The following is a 5,062-nucleotide window of genomic DNA, read 5'->3' as shown; positions in this document are numbered from 1 at the left end:
GTATGTTTTCTTATCGCCTAGCTGAGATACTGGAAGGCAAGTCTCATTTCTCTGTCGATTAGTTTTTAGAGGTGGAGTTGCAAGGAAGTATTTGCCAAGATTTAAGAATTTTTTTGTGTGTTCATTATTTTGCGCTGGAATGTTGGTTTAGGAGCAATTTGTTTCGTCATACTTTGAATATTAAAAATTTTCCTCGAAAATGTTGCTTTAAGTACTGTGAATTAAATTTTTGTTATTGTTTTGGACACTGGGGAATGCTGGTATAGCTACTGATGAAGGTGTTAAAAGCTATCATTGTTTTGGACGTTGAGGAATGTTGAAAATGTGACAGTGAATCTTTTCGATCGTAATGATTTCATGCCCTATAAATCATAAATATTCATTTTCTTTCAAAGTTGTCTCTGCTTGACAATTATTGAATCAAATACAGTTGCCCTATCACTCCTAATGTTAGCATTGTTTTTGCAGTAATTTTGGGAGCAATTTATATATATGTAGATGTTAACTTGCTTCAAGATAGAAGGTAGCAGATTCAATTTAAAGATGTTTATAAAATAAAAGGTAGGAATAGTGATTGAACAACCTCTTACTTATCCTTTAGAAGGAGAATTATTCTAATAAAAAGTGTGTTAACTTCCATACTTTTGTATGCATTATAAGTAGTAAAAATTCTTCTATTATTTCACTTAACTAAAAGTTCAAGTATTGAATTGTAGTCCCTATATTATTTTGAGAAGCATGCCCATTAAACAGTCAGAGTGCTTAAAGTTTTTCTTCTTCATCTATTTGCACCTTACTAAGTAATCATTAGGCATAATATGGGGGTATGAATGGAGTGGTTGCTCTAGCTCCATTGGCTAAAGCTCAATATGAAGAGAATGAAGAGTATATTTAAATATATCATCTCTGACAATTTATTCTTTATCACAAAATTAAGTCAAGTTTTGTGGTTGACTGTGATAGTTTATTTGGTAAAGTGTCAATAATTAAAAATAAAAACTTATTTTCTCTTTTTTGTTGGAGGAGAACATATTTTCCATGGGTAAATACTAATACAGATGATAGTTAGGGGAAAAAGAGTGTTGGAACTAATAGAGTTTTATGAATTGCTTTTGGTAAACTCTTATATTTTATGACATCACATTTTCTTGCTGATTGTGAATTTGAGTCAGAGCTTTATGTTTATATTGAATGCATATGTTAAGGGTTAGTGCGGTTGAAAGACTGGACATCTTTCATGACAGTAATTTTCACCTTGATTATTTTTCATGATACATATATGAATGATTATTGCAGTGCTTCTTTAGCCTGTTTTGATGTTAAATAAAAAAACTTCATCTTTTAGTATGATTCATAGAATTCTTTATGAAAACAAATTTTTTGGATGTTATTGTGGGTAATATAAACATTTTAGCTTTTGAAAGTTGGACAATGTTCTTTCAATTATCACTCTAGTATGTCTGGCTGTAAAAGGTTATCCTAAATAGACAATTATTAACTTTATCATATGGTGGTTGAACTGTGGCATGTATTTGAATTCCATGATTGGCCAAAATAATTTCGTATGATGGATAGAGTATTTTTTTGAATGAATTGTGTTACTATGTTTTAATTACCTGCACTTCAATTGGACATGACCAATGCTTAGTATGCGGATACAGCTGTTGGTTCTGAACTTGATTTTCAACTTAGTTTTTTGGTTGTGATAAATACCGTTTATATGTTTCTTAGACATGACTTATAGATATATGCATATTAAGATTTATTATGCATGTTAGCTTCGAATACTATTTAATAAAAAAATTTTGATATAATTTCATCATCATGACTTATAGATATATGCATATTAAGATTTTATTATGCATGTTAGCTTCGAATATGACAATATTATAGGTTAAGATACTCTATTTAATAAAAAAATTTTGATATAATTTCATCATTGCTAAGACAAATAAAGGTGGTCTGTAAGTTATGCGGGCTAAGAAAGTTACGAATATTTTTTGCAATCTCTGTATTACAGAAATCAAATCCAAAATAAGCCAACAACGTATTTCAATAACGAAAGTTGACAAAATATTACAAAAAAGTTCAAAAAATTTGACGAGAAGGGATTACAACCGACTGAAATTCAAAATAAAATGGGATCACTTGAATAAAATGAAAAATTTGGAAAAAGCTGAAATGTGGATCTCCTGAGTTGCGTTGAAATCTCATTAAACGGACAATCAATGCTCTAGATGAATGGTGGATTGAGATATTAGTGATAATATTTACACTTTCAATTTGTTTATTCTCATAATATTTTGATTTAACAAATAATCTCTCTAAACCTTATCTTTAATACAATATTACAGGCAATGTCGACTGCGAAAAATTATAAGCAGTGCATAATTAAGCCACTTTGAATATAAACTTGCATAATATTTAAGGGGGTTATCGCGATGGGAAAACATACATTCAATCATAAAAGCCAGGCTTTGAATATAAACTTGACATAATATTTAAGGGGGTTATCGCGATGGGAAAACATACATTCAATCATAATGAGATGGGGTTTGCAGGCATATCAGATGACTCCACCTGAGCAGACGACAACAGACGAAAAAATGCGTAGCATTAACCAGAAATAGATGGGGGAATCTAATTCACAGTCAAAGAAGCCCAAACTTAGTAGGAGAGAGAAAGAAAAAGACAATTTAGTGAAAACCTCATTCGATCGACTCATTGATGTTTTTGCAGCTCCACCACTTGCTGCACTCTCTAATAGCACCTTCTTAGAATAAATTGGAGCTTTGGATGCTCTTCCTGAAATAGTTGTCGATAAGTGATTTAATGCGAAATGTGTAAAAAAAACTTAAGGATCCCACCCATAGGTAAATATTAATGGCGCTGCGCCCGAATTGCGTGTCAAATATTTGTGTGTTTTGATGGATAAATAAGCCTTTTTTATATGTAGACCTTTGTAGTTTTTATTTTGTTATGTACTTTTAAATGGGTCATTTTAATATGATGATGTTTTTAGTTATTTTTTATGTACTTTTAAAAACTTTTATTTATTTTCCAAAATATACGTTTTTAATTTGATATGTATTTTGTAGTCCTTGATGTTTTCATTGATTATTTTTGTTGCTACTATGTCTTAACAATTTCTTTAACGCATACATCTGTTTCATTTAGAATGAATCGTAGATGATATCCATGACGGCTGAACCACCAAATTATTTATTAGATTATAATTTTAATTTTTTATAAATTTTGTTTTGGTTTTTTTTTATTTTTATATTTGACAATCAGTTTCTTTTTTTTTTGACAGCTATAACAACATGAGTTCTCAGATTTTGGTGATCAAAAGAGTTGTCTTGTGTTACTGCGGACTACCGGCTCAGTTACTACGTGGTGATCGAGGTACGTTGATTTCCCATGGTGACAGTTCTACGGTTGTCGCAAGGTCGTTTCAGCTCGTTCCAGTGTCTTCCGTTGAGCCGACGAATCGACATATTGCATTGCCGACAATGATTAGGGTATGTTGATTTCCTATGGTGACAGTGTGGCTGAGGACATATGTACCCTTGTATTTATCTTTAAATTGAATATTTTAATATTTATCATTGTAGTCATATGTACCCAGAGCTTTAAATTGAATATTTTAATATTTATCATTGTAGTTGTAATTGTATTTATCTTTATTTTATTTCTTCTGATATTCACGATAGTGTGAGCGCTATATTATCTTTTTGAATTGATCTGTAATGATTTGCAGCTTCTGTTTCATCTATTTCTGTGTTCATACAGTTTTGTTGTAAACAACTTCACTAAACATGGTAAAATAATCATTTATCCAGCAACAGCTGTCTATAAGTTGTTCTGCATAAATTTTCTCAAAGAACAAGGCAGCTTATCTCGATAATCTGCAGATATCAGTTTGTCAGGATAATCTGCTCAACAAATTATATATAATTTGCAACTGCCTCAAACATACCCTAAATCTCCATGTAAGAAGATACAAATATAGAATTCTATCAAAATTTGAGAAAGATACAAATTTAGACTTCTATCTAAATCTAAGAAAGAAAAATATAATTGGCAAAAAATAATAGCCTAAACCCTAAACCCTAAACCCTAAGAAAGAAAAATATAATTGGCAAAAAATAATAGTTATTATCGATTATACCATAGCAACTCTTGGGGTTTATCAGCAACTGTCACTCTTTAATTGAAATGGCAAGGATATAAAAAAAGATTCAGAAATGAAGGTCTTTTTGCGGCAGCATTAGATTATATATAAGCAGATTATCCTGACAATCTGATATTTGTAGATTATCAAAATAAGTTGACTTATATATGTGAGCTTATGCAGAACATCTTATTTGTACCTGTTGCTGAATAAATGATCATTTTTTACTTAATAAAATTGTTTGCAACAGAACTGTATGAACACACATAAAAATAAAACAGAAGCAACAAATCATTACAGATCAGTTTAAAAAAATAACAAAAAATGCTCACTCTCTCATGAGTATCAGAAGAAATTAAATAAAAAAATACAATTACAACTACAATAAGAAATATTAAAATATTCAATTTAGAACTCTGACTACGTCTGTCCTCGACTGCACCGTCGCAATGGAAAATCATCGTAGCCAGATTACTGTTGGCAGTGTAATATGTCGGACTGTCGGCCCAACAGAAGAAAATGCAATGAGCTGAAACGTCTTTGTGACAACTGTAGAATTGTTTCCACTGCTGTAAGGTTGACATGACGTGAGTAACAGAACCGATAGTCCACAATAATACAAGACAACTCCGTTGATCCTCAAAATCCTGAAACTAATGTTGGAATAGCTGCAAAAAAAACCAATTGTTAAATCCAAAAATTAGAAAAAACAAAACAAAACAAAATGCATACAAAAATAAACCTATAATCTAATAAATAAATAAGACTTGGTGGATCAGCTGCCACAGATACGAGCTGAAACGTTGACATGACATGAGTAACAGAGCCGATAGTCCACAATAATACAAGACAGCTCCGTTGATCCTCAAAATCCTGAAACTAATGTTG

This window comes from Phalaenopsis equestris, unplaced genomic scaffold, assembly GCF_001263595.1.
Source record: "Phalaenopsis equestris unplaced genomic scaffold, ASM126359v1 Scaffold001078, whole genome shotgun sequence".
Classification (NCBI taxonomy): Eukaryota; Viridiplantae; Streptophyta; class Magnoliopsida; order Asparagales; family Orchidaceae; genus Phalaenopsis; species Phalaenopsis equestris.
Note: the sequence above shows the minus strand (reverse complement) of the source record.